This window comes from Canis lupus, chromosome 12 (assembly GCF_011100685.1).
Source record: "Canis lupus familiaris isolate Mischka breed German Shepherd chromosome 12, alternate assembly UU_Cfam_GSD_1.0, whole genome shotgun sequence".
NCBI classification, from domain to species: Eukaryota; Metazoa; Chordata; class Mammalia; order Carnivora; family Canidae; genus Canis; species Canis lupus.
In genome coordinates, this window is record NC_049233.1 from 14243014 (window position 1) to 14257603 (window position 14590).

The following is a 14590-nucleotide window of genomic DNA, read 5'->3' on the forward strand; positions in this document are numbered from 1 at the left end:
AGATCGACCATAAAAACTAAGCAAAATTACATCCCCACTCCCCAAGCTGTAGTTAAAATTAATTTGCTTTTAGACCAAAGTCAAATATGCCCGGGCAACATGTCGGTCATTGAATTCGTTCAGTGACATGTTTGTTCAAACTAGGATTTTGGTGTTGTGTAGACTCAGCAGGTAAGATGTGTGTTTCTTCTTAACAGAACTACAAGGTATCACCCTCCCATAGATGTGGGCTGCATGTGACTCCACACAGTGTTTCTGTCTCAGGAAGAAGAGGTGAGTGACAGCAATAAAGATAGCAGGATTCTATTTCTGGGCAATCACATTTACTTATTTGTTTCATTGCTCCAGCCGAAAAGCAGAACCTTTAATTCCTATAATACCAGCTGTTTGCTGCCCTGTAGCTAGATGTTACTTCTACACAATTGGGCAAGGTACAATTTGCCCACAGGAAGCAATTTGGGGCTTTAGACCTTTTCAGAGCATAGGAATTGCCTTTTGCTTCCTTGATGGAAGACCAGTGTCTGGTTGCAAAGGCACTCAAGGTGAGCATAATCCGGGCTGAAATCGGGAAGGCCATTCCTCAGCTACCGCTCCCCATCACTGTTGCCAGTTCAGGTCAGGAAAAGCTAAATAATTTGTTTAACCCGAACCTCCTTTCCTACCTTGAGGGAAAAGTCCTATAAGCTCACTGTAAACACAATTATGCCATGTGGGGCTTTCATTAATCTAGTACAAACCACAGCCTGACATACACTGGGCAGGGTGTACTTGGTTTTTTTCTTAGCTCATTTTCAGCACCAGCTTATCCTCACACTTCTTACCCAGGGTGGTTATTTGTATAGTGTGAATGCGGGGGAAGAGAGGAGTTACCAGAGCCAACCTCTGCCATTGCAAACGCATTTTCCAGGATTCGGAGGCAGTCATGGGTTGTCAGAGTAGCATTTGAAGGGACTCAGAGTTCATCAAGAAATGGTGAAGATTCATTTTACAAATGAGAAGAGTGAGTCCCAGAGGTCACTCAGCCAGGGAGTGGATTTCATTCATGTAACAAATATTTATCAGACACCTCCTTTATGCAGATAGTGAGAACGGCATGGGGGATGCCAAGGCGAATAAGACAGATGTGGAGTCTATATTCAGAAATCCTCTTTCCATTACATAGCCCTGTAGGCTCAGACATTAGCTAGTGACAGCCACAGCTTTGGGCTGCAGGAACATTGTGTTTATCATGTTCGTTCGGCCAACACCCACAATAACAGACACTTAATATTTCATTTCAGTCCATGAAGAATATTTATGTTTAGACATACAGGATATCCATGTACATAGCTTTCAAAAAGTGTTACTGTATGTAAAAAACAAAAATTCCAGAAATAATATTTATGTTTATTAAGGATGATTAGCTGTGGTATTTTCTGTTTTGTTTTTTAGAAATGCTGGCTATGACCCTCTGTGTTAGAAGGTGAAGGATTGGTTTGTAATCGAGCATTCCCTGAAGCTTAGGGGTGTGGTGACATTGGTAGAATTGTGATTTAATGAAGGCTTTCGAGGATTTTAAGGATTATGGCGTGGAGGATGAGGAACCAGATGCTTTTGCTTGCTCAAGGCGCTGGGGACCAAGCGGGAGGAAGTAGGCTTAAGTGGTAATGGCTGTGATTTAGAGTAGGCAGGGGCTGCCAGCAGGAGCATCTTCCTGGGAAAATGCCATCTGCTGGAAATGCAAGCAGTTGGGAGGATGACAGGTTCCATAGATCCTACAGCATAGGAGTTTAGGGGCTTGTGGGGAGAAGGGATCAGGCTTATTGGAAAGTGGCCATGTGCCTCAGCTGCAGCAGGACATAGTACACACCCCAGGGAAGCATGGCACATATGCAAAAAGTTCAGGGACTCATGGATCTAGCCCCTGGGAGAATTACCCCCCCAATCTATAATGCAACCCCTTATGCAACCCATCTTGCTCAGTGCATTAAGAGAGAAAGGGAATACAGTATTATTCATGATAGCAGATTGGTTCCTTTGAGCTCTATGAAGAAATGGGAGATATTATTTGGAAAAGAAAAAGCTAAGACCCAACCAATATCTTCAAATTTTCAAAAAAACTCATACTCAAAAGAATGAGTAGATTTGTTATGTTTCTTTGGATGGTAAAACTAGAACTAACGAGTGGTAGAAAGAGACAGAACTTAAGTCAAAGTAAGAAAGAACTTTCTAGGGCAGCCCAGGTGGCTCAGCAGTTTAGCGCCGCCTTCAGCCCAGGGCCTGATCCTGGAGACCCGGGATTGAGTCCCACATCAGGCTCCCTGTATGGAGCCTGCTTCTCCCTCTGCCCCTTCTCTCTCTCTCTCTCTCTCTCTCTCTCTCTCTCTCTGTCTCTCATGAATAAATAAATAAAATCTTAAAAAAAAAGAAAGAAGTTTCTGAGGAGTAAATGCTGCCCAACTCTAAGTGAAATCCAAATTACCAATTTTAAGCAATGGTTGGATTCATTTGGTTACTCACTAACCTTTACTGAGTTCCTTCTTGGTGCAGTATATTGCATCAGCCCGAGGAATATATTGCCTTTGTGGGTCTCATAGAAAAAATTTCTGCATTGACTGAGAAATAACTTCTTAGATTTCTTCCATTTCCAGAATATTCTTCAAGGTTGCAAGTGTGTCTATAACTTAGGAAGAATATCAGTTAAAAGCATATGTGATGAGGGCACCCTTGAATAGTTTTTCTGTGGCTACTAGGAACAAGGACTACCACTGACAGAAGTGATCAATATCTTAGATTCGCTTAGAGAATTTTTGATGACTGAGAGCTTACCTTACACTGTTTATCTTTAAGTATTTCCTATTACTAATAGGATAAGTCTGAGTTGCTTAGCCCAGCCAACTGATCTACCAGTCATTGCAATGTCATATTTCACTGCTAATTCTTCTCCAATGTTGGTGCCTATGCTCATTCTTCCAGCCTTTTGGAAGTCTCTCCTTTCCTCTTCACTGTTCCTCTCATGCTCACAACTCAAGCTCTCCTCCATGAAACCTTCCCTGACCTGCTGAGTCCACACTATTCTTGCTCACTGCACACCCTGTCTGTATCAGTCATTTGGCATTTACACTGTCTGATGACATCTCTTGGGTAGATTTTAACTTAGGGCACACATATAATTTACCTCACCAACTGGATAGCAATCTTGGAGGCAGAGGCCATTCATTCAACTTTGTTCTATATTCTTTTGCCACAGGGCAAAACGTGCCTTCAATTCATATGAAGTTGACTGCAGGTAAGTAAGAGCTTTCATCATCCATTCTTGTTACAACACAGTCACAGCTCAGGCCTCTTATTTATATGAATGGAGAAAGTCTTGTAGATAACAATGCTGAAAACATTTTAAGATGCCGGTGGCAGGCTTATATTTCACATGGGTTTTGGACAATAAGTGTTTTTGTTTTTATTTATTTACAAACACTCTTACAGCATTTATCATGAGCCAGGCACCAGCCATTCTGGTCCATGAGCCTTTAAAGACTATGCCCTTTCTTGGTTCCATTTGCTGTTTCTTGGCCCATTAGCATGCCATCGTATGTTCAAGCCATGTTGCTCACTGATTTCAGTTCTACATGTCAGGAAAAAACTAGAATTCTGGAAAGATTGTAGAATCTTCTGAGGTAATCTCCGTCTTCTTGTGGATTTGCAGCTGTCTAGAATGAGTGCACCCCTCTAACTTCTCTTGCAAGACTTCTAGAATTTCTCCATAGCCTACTTCTTTTTACCCCTCTCTGCATGCCATTGTTTCCCCATAGGACTCTGTTTTTCTACTTCTTGAACCATTTCAGGACTGTGGCCTGTGGGCTCTACACTCCAGAAGTTTTCATCCAATAGTGGAGTGGAGGATGGACCTTAAGAACATTCTCAGAAGGAACATTGCTCCTTGGAAGGCTGTCTCATTAATAAACATGAACATGGAAATGTGGTATGAAATGTGGTCACATCACAGAGAAAATCAGTTTTCTTCCAGAATCAGGGGAATTTAAGGAGAGTTTGTTATTAAACTCTTGCCTTATACAACCCTTCTCACCCTCCCCACATCACACACCCATACACATGCATGTGCACACACACAATCTTTTTATCTGGGCTATCAGATACCTTTTGGAGCTCTAATTAAGTTAGCGTAAGTTAGAAAATCTATGTTCTCAAATATAGAACTCAAAATCTCATTTTCTGGAAACAGTATTTTTCTTTTTTTTTCTTTTCTTTTTTTTTATTTTTTTTATTTTTTTTAAACTTTTTTTTATTTATTTATGATAGGCACACAGTGAGAGAGAGAGGCAGAGACACAGGCAGAGGGAGAAGCAGGCTCCATGCACCGGGAGCCCGACGTGGGATTCGATCCCGGGTCTCCAGGATCGCGCCCTGGGCCAAAGGCAGGCGCCAAACCGCTGCGCCACCCAGGGATCCCTGGAAACAGTATTTTTCTTAACCAATAGATATGAGAAGGTAGAATTCTTGGATTTGGGGGTTATGACCTTAGTCTGTGACCTCTGCATTTTACAGATGAGGAACCTGAGGCCCAGATAGGCTAAATCATTCACCTGAAGCCACAGGTCCTTTTGTGATCGAACTGGATTTAGACTTTCCATCTCTTGTTTCATAGTTAGTTGCTCCTCAAAAAGGATGGTGAAAAGTCTTGATGGCTCACAGATACTCCTTTTCCTTCACAGGCTCAACACCAACACCAATAGTAGTGCTCTGAAGAAAAGTGTAGGTTAACCGCTGTTTTATTTGGATGCATTCACTCTGGGATTTGTTTTGCAATTGATTGGCACTGACTATTTCCTAGTATCACAATAGGCTAAGGTTGAGTTTATTCTCTTGTTATTCAAATTACATACTTTTCTAAGAGGTTTATTAGATGAAAAGCTTGGGAAACCAAATAGGTTGGATCTTTCCAAACACACAAGAAAGAATGTTTTCCAGATGACACAAAATGTAATCATTGTTAGGGACTGATCTTGTGGATACAAAGGGGACATTGAAAGTACCAACAAGCCTTGTTGGGAGACCCTATATACCAGCTCTTGCAATGAATCAATCTAATTAAGTTTGTTTCAGCAAACACAAAAATTTCTTTTGGACAAGACAGTGCGCTAGATGGAGCTTTAGATGGATATAAGGGAAAATAAGACCTGGTCTTTGCCTCCAGACACTAACAAATAAATGGGGAAATGCGAAGACATTTGAGAAATGTTCTCCAAAATGATGCTTTTGTTTGAAGAGAACAACTTTCTCCATAAAAAACTGATTATTTTTGGTCAGAGATATATAGAGCTACCTTCTCCTTCAAGTTCTCATATTTATATTTTTCCTAACCTTTCTTGGATGTATTTATAATGTCTGTTGAATCCTCCTGATGGAATAACAAGTTCCAAGCATTTCTTTTGGATAAATGAGAACAGTATACCTGTGACATATACCTTAAAGATATGTTGCTTTATTGGATAGAACACACTTTTTGTTAATCTCCATACAACTTTCTCTAAGCTTCTGTGAGTGGGAGAAAGGAAGGGAGCCACCAGAGAAAGCCCAAGGCCATCTTATCTCTCCTTCCTTATTTTGTAGATATTGGTAACACCCTCTCTCAATGTTCCCCACTGAAGAATCTTCTATCATTTCAATTCTCTCAACCCCCCTCTTTGGAATACTTCAGTCTGTCCTTCATTTCTCCCTCGGTTACCCTCTTCTTCTTGTTTCTTTTGCTTTATTTTCTCTCTTTGTTTTCTGAGTTGCCTTGTCCTGTTCATTATGTCTTTGCAAGGTAAGAGAATGAGAACAATGCAAATTACCCTAGCTGGGTTAGGCTATGCTTTTATTCAGGAGTTGGACAAAGTATCTATATTAAAAAAAAAAAAAAAAAAAAGCAATCATGCTGATGGTGTGGCTGGAATTTTATTGGTCTTTTTGGCCCTGGGTACACTTTGGGATGATGTCTTCAGGGAATAACCTATAGAGACTCCGCATTCTTTTCTTGTAACCAGTTACTTATGAGGATGCCAGTCAGGTTATGGAGCTAGTGGATGCCAAGTGTTTCTTTTTGTTGTTAGGCTTCCAGTATTCATGCAGAAAATTTTTTTTTCTTATTTTCCATATACTTCCCACACCTGTTGGTTGCCTGATTAGGTGTGCAAATAAATTGTCCCAATGTTTCCTATGCATATGGATTCTCTCCAATCCCTCTAATAAGATTCCTGAATCCAAGGCTTATATCCTTCTTGTTGGAATCTCATTCTGTTAGAGTTGAAGGCACTTTAGCATCTCATCTAGTAGTATCAATTATTTTTCTTTGTAGCTGGGTAAGCCTTTTTACAAACCAAATTTTATTTTTATTTTTAAGATTTATTTATTGATTTGAAAGAGAGGGAGAGAGAGTGTGTGTGTGTGGGGAGCAGGGGGAGGGACAGAGGGAGAAAGAGAATCCTCAAGCAGACTCCCGCAGAGGATGGAGCCTGATCCACAGCTCTATCCCAGGACCCTGAGATCATGACCTGAGCCAAAATCAAGAGTTGGATGATTAACTGACTGAGCTATCCAGGCACCCCCACAAGCCAAATTTTGAGTTTTAAATGAAAGATCATTGCATTAGTTCATGTTTTCATGTACCTGTATGTATTTGTGTGTGTGTGTGTGTGTGTGTGTGTGTGTGTGTAAGAGAGAGACAGCCAGACAGATGAATAGATGGATAGATAGACAGACAGACTCAGCCTGCCACGTGGCTCAATAGTGGCAAATGCCAGAGTAATTATGAGAGGGGAAGAGATAACTCTGTTTTTCTTTACCTGGTTTTGGTTCCTTTGGACTTTCCACAATAATATACATTTGAGTGATTTAAGGATTTTTTTAAAAGAGTAATTTTGGCTCTATGCAATTTTCTTTTATAAGCCAATCTTAAAATCTTATAAGTATAGATTCTCATACTGAATTAGGGACAAGGACTCATAGCCTATCCTCATTCTTGCCTCTTTCCTCTCCTTCTTAATACAGGTTCAAGGAGTATGGTTTGTAAGTCAGCGAACTAGACTCATTCTATTTTATATGTAAGAAAACCTGGAATTAGAGATAGCATTGACTAGCTCAAGATCACACAGCTGGTTAGTATGAGCAAGAAATCAATTTTCAACCCCCTGAAACTCAAGGTATTGTTCTAGGAAGAGCATATTGTCTTTTCCTTCCTTCTTTTGGTTTAAAATCTCCTCTACCACTTTGCAAATATTTATTGTTCATGATCTGATACCACTTTAGTTCAAGCTGAGATCACACTTCCTATTGATCTGTTACTAAAGATCTCCCCTTCAACTCTATCCACTTGCTAGTGTCCAGAACATCACTCCCCACTGATACCTTTCCATTTTCTCATGCATTGAAGCTTGAATTGGTCTTTGCCAGCCACTTATCTGGGCCCTGCTCATGATGTAAGCAATGGTTCTAGAACACCTTGTGCATCAAGTCTATCTAGTGTCTTAGTGTCCATTAACTGTTATCTACCTACCACTGGATTTAGGGAGATATTTATAATAGACCTGTCCCTGTGTTAGGCACATTACAAAAATTTATATTAGTCAATAACTTCTGAAGTAGGTCCTATTTTCTATTTTCCAGCTGAGGAAGTAAGACTCAGGGAGACCGCACAGCAAGTAGCAAAGCTGGAATTTGACTGTAGGTTTGTCTGACTCTAAAGCCTAAGCTTTAGACCTCCAGGCACTCCCAACTCTCAGTCATTTGGAGCCAAGACTTCCTTACACCATCCGCTCCCACATTTATTGTCTGAATAACCATAGTGATTAAGGGAATGGTGTGGGGTAGGCTCTTGCTTTATGAAGCAGCCTAAAATGATTTTAACTCCAGTTTATAAAGTAAAGACTGTGGATGGGCTTGTTCGTAGAATTTTGAAATACTAGGGCAAACAGGCAGTTTGGAAGCTTGAGGGAAGTTTAGGGCAAACAAGGAAATAATACTTCTCCTAGCACGTAATAAAGTTATGGAACTCATTACCCTGAGAGGCAGTACAGACAGGAAATGTAAATGGATTAAAAAAGAGTTTGGACAAATTTATGAATGACAGAGTCATAAAAGGCTTCTAACAGAAGCTGGAATATACGAGGTGTGACTATAAAGCAGTAAAAATCTTTTTTTTTTTTTTTTAACAAACACCAGAACTTGTATATCTAAATAAATATATTTTTCCTTCAAAGTAGTTGCCTTGGGAGCATACATGCTCATTCTAATATTGCTGGCTTGCTCAGATGTATTTGGAGCCCATGGGAATTTAGAGGTTTAAGTTAACCTGCCTCCCCTTTTACAGATGAGGAGACTGAACCCTAACGCCATTACGTAACTTGCCAACAGTCACACAGAAGCAGTTCTAGGGTTAGAATCCCATTTGCCTGCTGCTTTATTACCCCGCTCACTGTCACATGCTGTCTCCTGCTCTAGATTTCTTCAGAGTCTGTGACTAATTCTTTAGGATATCCTAATAGGGGTATATCTTGATCTTTTGTGAATGGGTTTCTGGGACAGCCAAAACCGATTAGATTTAAGGTTGTAAATGAAGATGTTTTTTCAAGCTGTATATTAATATTATTTGTTCAAACCTGAAGCTTTTTAATTTATTTTTTATTTTTTATATATTTTTAAGAAAGAGGCAGTAAAATCATGTTCTTTTGCTCCCTGTAAACTGACTTCCTGCCGGCCACCTTCTGGTGCCCATAAGGAATGCACAACACACCTTCACTTTGAGATCACTTCATAGGCCAGATCTTTGAGCTGGGCTGTGGTGGCACCTTCTTTCCCACATGGGTAATGAAAGCATAGTCAAGGAAATTGTTCTCTCAAAGACAAAAGGAAATGAGCAAAGAAGTAGCCCCTCTCGGGACAAGAGGAGATGGCTTTGGAGCTCTCAGTATCCCTGGGAGGAAGGCAGCAGGTACCCTGGAGCTCCACTTCAAACAGATCAAAGACATTTTGAATAATGAAGAAGGAGAGGAGAGATTTGAGAAGGCAGGGTTAAAAGCTGAGCATAGACCACCGTTGTTGTTGCGAAGAAGAAAGAGAATTGCAAAGCTCAGATAAAAAGAGGAGACATGGTTGATCCCCCCAGAGGCAGCAAGAATGGGTACAGGAGATGGATCTCATCATGATCCGACCAAAGACAGAGGTCACTGGGAGCTCATTGGTTTGTGTTCATTCATGCTCTGCCAGTTGAATTCACTTTGATCACTAAATATCCTTTTCATTTGGATTTATAAGAAAAGGGGGAGGAAGAGTGATGGAAGGAAGAGACAGGCAGAGAGAAACCCCAAAGTCCATGAAGCATGTTAGACCAGTTTTGCTAAGGCTTGGAAACATTACTTCTCCAAATGGATTCACGGCCTTGAACCAAAGCTAACAAAGAAAAGACAAACATGTCACTGAAAGTAACATGTTGACATGTGTTGATGCCTTAGCCAAAATTTATAACATAACCCAGAAGGAACACTTGAGATGTCTGGCCATGCATTCAGGTTACTGGTGTGTTTCTGGGGAATTCTGGTAGGAGATATCCCAGAGAGGTCAAGGCCAGCCAGGAAAGCTGGTAGCAGTAGCTCGAGGTCCTATGACTAAGGCTGTTAAAAAAAAAAAAAAAATTAACGTTTATTTTGTGATATTTGAAGCAGACATAGCAGAAAACCTGGTTAGGATAGAAATGGAAGAGAATGGTTATTAGATCTGATGAAATATTCAGAAGAGAATCTGTAAGAAGAGAAAAAATTGTGTTTACACGCACACACATACACTCACATGTACATGGGTGCATGCTAAAAATGGTTACACAGGTGTCCACAGTGCATGTTTTCCCTGGGGCTTGGCCAACTCTGTAGGCATTGCAGGTAAGGATATGGTCATGCAGGTCATGTGGGTAGGTGTGCAGATACATACGTGGCCTACTGTGCGTGAGTGCACATGTGTGTGCTTATGCACATACGGACACACACACACACACAGTCTCTCTCTCTTATACAACAGAATTATTACTTACCCTTCTTGGGTAAGAAAGGGAGGGGGAGAAGTTGAGCCTTCGCTGTAGGTGTGAAGTTGCTAATGGTAGGTAACTGCTTATTTGCAAAACTTCTCCAATTCCACTTAATCCCCCCTTGGAGCCCACCCAACCCCACAGAGCCTTGCAGATTTAGCAGAGATAAGAGGTTAAAAAAGGACCCTGGGATGCTATTTGGGAAGGCCTTCATTTTGGAGAGTCCCAACTGGGTTCCTGGAATGAGGAGAGTTTACTTCCTCAGCTTTGTAGATGGGCTGCTGGGGAGGGCGCCACCTGAAGCAGCACCATCATGTTGGGGCACAATTTGGGGTTTACTCTGCAGTGTGGGGAAGGTATAGATATGGCTGTGGAGTCCTTGCTGCCTTTACTTAAGAATTGACATTCTTCAGGCTCAAAAATATTTTTTGGTGTTTAATGGGTCTTCCTCCCCCAACCCCTCATTTCTGTCTTCCCGATCAAGGGCTGGATAAGCACCTCATCTTTTTCCTGATCTTTGGCAGATGTAGCTCTGGATCCTTGGTGGTCACAGGCCACAGTGGACCCAAAGATGCTTTGAGTTCAAAGAGGGGACTTCTAGCCAGCGCATTTCGACCCATCTCCATGCCAACATCTGGCTACCGTGTCTTAGCCTGGGATCCAATAGACCTATTTTGAAAAATGGCAAATATTATTTCTTTAAAGAAAACCCATATTTTCAAATTACAGTGCATGTTTCAAATTAAAAAATAAATCCTGACAGACACTAAGAAATGAGGTATAACTAGTGCTTACCAGACCCGAAGGGGTAGAGAAAACACTAGAATCATTGGGCCCATGAGAAACCTGAGGGCTAGAAGAAGAGACACCTACCATTCTGTTGAGTCAGTCTCCTGCATGGTCATCAAATGGGGCAATAATGAACTGTGAGAGGTTGTTGTCCTTTGATAAAATAAAATAAATTCCTTGCCACCCTTCCGGTCCCTCCATGTCTAAATGGAGAGAGTCCATTCTGGTTCATTGTGGCCCCTCTTCTTGAGTTCAGATGGACAGATCATTGCTTCACATGTTCAGGTTCTGCATGAAAACTTCATCAGTAAAGAATAGTAGGGATAAATAGGGCTTCTGTGGGAATCTCAGAGTCCCACAAGCCCTAGCGAGAACTTTGCAGCCTGAAAACACCCTCAAAGTCTGGTGCAGGCTCTTCCTCGACACTCTCCTCTCTAGATCTTCCTGCTGCCCAATCTCCAGAGTTTCTCATACTCCCTCAATGGCTGACTGGGTCCACATTCTTTTAATAATCTGAAAGAAGATGGAAAATAGAAATTGATACCATGGATCCATTTATCCGATCCTGCTGTTTTGTGAAAAAAGGCCACACCTCGCCTACTTGAAATCCATGTAGGTTTGAGAAAAAGAGCATCTCTCAGAAAAGCTTCTTCTTGTAGCATCTCTTTGGACTTCATGCTCTTTTTACTTCCCAGGAAGCATTTTTACCCCTAGACATTCTTCAGACTAGTTTCACACAATAGACTACTGAGACATGAACAGGGAAATGAAGGCATGATGTGTTAAAGGACTTGTTCAAGCTGACACACAATCCAGGACACTTGGAGGACAGTGGAGTCCTGACCGGTGAGTGGATGACCTCTGGGCTGTGCTGCTAAACTTCAAGTCCTGTAGGAAATGTGAGGTAGCATGTGGAATGGAGTCAAGCACTCAAGCCAACCAACACATGGCTTTGGAGTCAGTGGTTCTGCCACTGTCTTGCTTTGTAAATGTGGGCTACTTATTTGATCTCTGGACCCCTATCTGCAAAATGGGAAAAATAGTGGGTAATATAGCAATTTGACTTGGCATCTTGGTAAGCATGGCAGAAATTTTGGCATTTGTACCAGATTTTCTAACAGTAAAAGAAAAACATCAAAACGCTAGCTTTAAAAAATTATCAAATATTTGATAACAAAGACACCTCCTGCCTCCCACCCATCCCTGAGCCTCATCCTAGGGATGAGAGGGGGTTTGGGGATGGAATATGCTCAGGGAAGGAGGTAGAGGGTCAGAGATGGGCTGAGGGTTACAAATCAAATGCAACATTTAATTATATGACTTCTGAGCTTTATCCAAAGGGCTCTCTTTAAAATGCCCTTCCTTAGAGATGAATTCCATAGGTTTGGAGGAGGTTTAAATGAGACAATATCTGTAAAGAGCACAGCACATGGCAGGTAAGGCATTCGCATTAGCCCTCCTTCCCCACTCCCTTCTTCCACCCTACCTTCCTCCCTCTGTCCCTCTAGCTAGTTTCAGAGTCCATGCTCTTAACTCTAAGCTATACTGTCTCTTAAGCTTACCATCTCAAAAACTGAGCCCTATCACGGCACAGAGAAATTGACATTAATTTTCTTGGCCTCCACAGGGCATGCGGCCATTTTAGTCCATCAGTTAAAAGATTGAACCCTTCCATCACCTTTACACCCTCTTCTTAAGGACCCTTTATGTTTATCGACTCTCCCCAGTTGGGAGTCCCTAGTGAATCATTCATTTGTCCTCAGTTAGATGGAAAGAGGATGTAAGACACTGTCTAGGGTTCTAGGAAGACCCGGGAGGGAGCTGAGTTGATTTGAGCACCCACATCAGCCTTGTTCATCTGAACTACTCCTGGGGCTCAGAACCACACTGATTCAGATCCCACCCAGCACCTAGAAATAGGGTAGTGGGAGAAGTTCACATGCTGTGATCATTTCAGTATTTTAATTTTAAATTACCCAAGTGCTGCAGAGATTTTCTTTCTCCCCATAGCTGACTTTTTTTTTTTTTTTTTCAAACCCTCATCCCTGTTGGGAGAGAGATCTTTAAGAAAGATATCCAAAAGAGACTTTTTGGTGAACAAACTTATCAGTTACAGTGCCCATGGAGGCCAGCTTGGGCAAGAGTTTTGCTGGGTTTGTCTGAGGATTCCAAGGCCCTACAGCCTCTCCAGCCGTGCAGAGGTCTTCGAGTTCTCCTTGTAGATGGGGCTGGGCTTGGGGCAGGCAGAGGGTTGGATGGTCCCAGAGTTTGGGGGCTGAGTTGCGGAAGAGCGAGGTGGCTGCATTTCACTCTGGCATAGACCATCATGCAACTGTTTTTGTCTTATCAAGTAATTTTGATCACCTTTCTACACTCAGAAATGTATTTCTCCAACATCATTCCTTTTTTTTTTAAAGGATTTTATATATTTATTCATGAAAGACACAGAAAGAGAGGCAGAGACACAGGCAGAGGGAGAAGCAGGCCCCCTGTGGGGACCCTGATGCGGGACTCGATCCCACGACCCCAGGATCACGACCTGAGCCAAAGGCAGATGCTCAACCACTGAGGCACCAAGGTGCCCCTCCAACATCCTTCTTAAGGCCTGTAGTGGATTCCACAGGACGAAGGCATCCTTTTTAACTTTTTAGTTTGCCTTTCTGGGTCACTTGCAGTGGAGTGCTCTGATCCTCCCTGCATAGGTTAGTGAGAAACATCTCCAGGAAGAAAGCAGAGGCTGCTGGCTGCTGTCAGGTGCCCCTGCCAGGGGTCCATGGTGCCCTGAGCCCCTGCTCCTCACAGTGGGGCGGGTTCCAGGCCTCGATGTTTGCAGGCGGGGTACATGCGGCATTTCAGCCAACACACACAATTATACCGTTCCTTAATTAGAACCCTCTCTTTCTACCAGAGAAAGCCTCAGCTGCTTGTCAACGAAAACATATTTGTACCGTGGCTTTAAAAACACACACACACATAAATGCCAATTATTCCCCATTCATAGACTCTGGCAAGACACTGGGGAAAGCTGTTTGCTTTCCCTTCGGCCAAATTAAGACTTGCCTTTCATGGCAACTTATTTGTGGGAGTAATTTTCCACCTCATTTAATTAGGCTAATTGATTCAGCAGTTCTGTCAAGGGGTAAAGCAGCGCTGGGTGCTTGGGGCAAATTACTCCCGTGCTCCTTGGACTCACTCTGAGCAATGACCTGATTAGCTTTCCTGTTTTCAAACCCAGGGCAGCCCAGACCCTGTGTGTCTGACTTTGTGGTGCACAGGTAAGTACATGTGGAGAGCCACTAATTTATTAAGTGCTTTGAAGAGAGCTAGGTGCTGAGCCTCGGCGGGTGATTCGATCCAAGGAACAATTAACCCACTGAAGCATGAGACTGAGTTGTAATAACCGGATTCTGGGGACCTAGTGAATTGAGCAGATTGCAGTGCCACTGAGTATTGTCATTCTCTTCAACGGTTAGTTTATAATTTTTATAGGGACCATTCTGGAGGCCATGTTCTAGTACATCCAGTTCAGGAATTGTTATGAATGATTTTTAGGAAAAATAAATAAGGGGTAGGTGCTTAGATCTTGCTGAATTACAGATGAGTTTCTGCCCTCTTTCCAGGTTCTCTCTCTTTCCTCTTTTCTGATAAATGTGTGTTTTATGGAATGTTAGGTATAGAGAAATGGGCTATGCAATAAAAAGGGACCACTTAATGGAGAATGTTCATTGAGGCCATATATGGCCTGGCACT

General features: G+C 42.1%; 1 long non-coding RNA gene across 7 annotated transcripts in view; it reads left to right on the forward strand.

Annotated features, from left to right (window-relative positions):
• Positions 1 to 14590, forward strand: part of LOC102156802 — an 80704-nt gene that overhangs the window by 6062 nt on the left and 60052 nt on the right. For 5 of the 7 annotated variants that reach the window (XR_005367789.1, XR_005367790.1, XR_005367792.1 and 2 more), the window contains 2 exons: positions 198 to 273; positions 3230 to 3268. This is a non-coding gene — a long non-coding RNA (uncharacterized LOC102156802). The remainder of the gene's footprint in view (positions 1 to 197; positions 274 to 3229; positions 3269 to 14590) is intronic. The other 2 variants (XR_005367794.1, XR_005367791.1) reach the window with 1 other exon arrangement.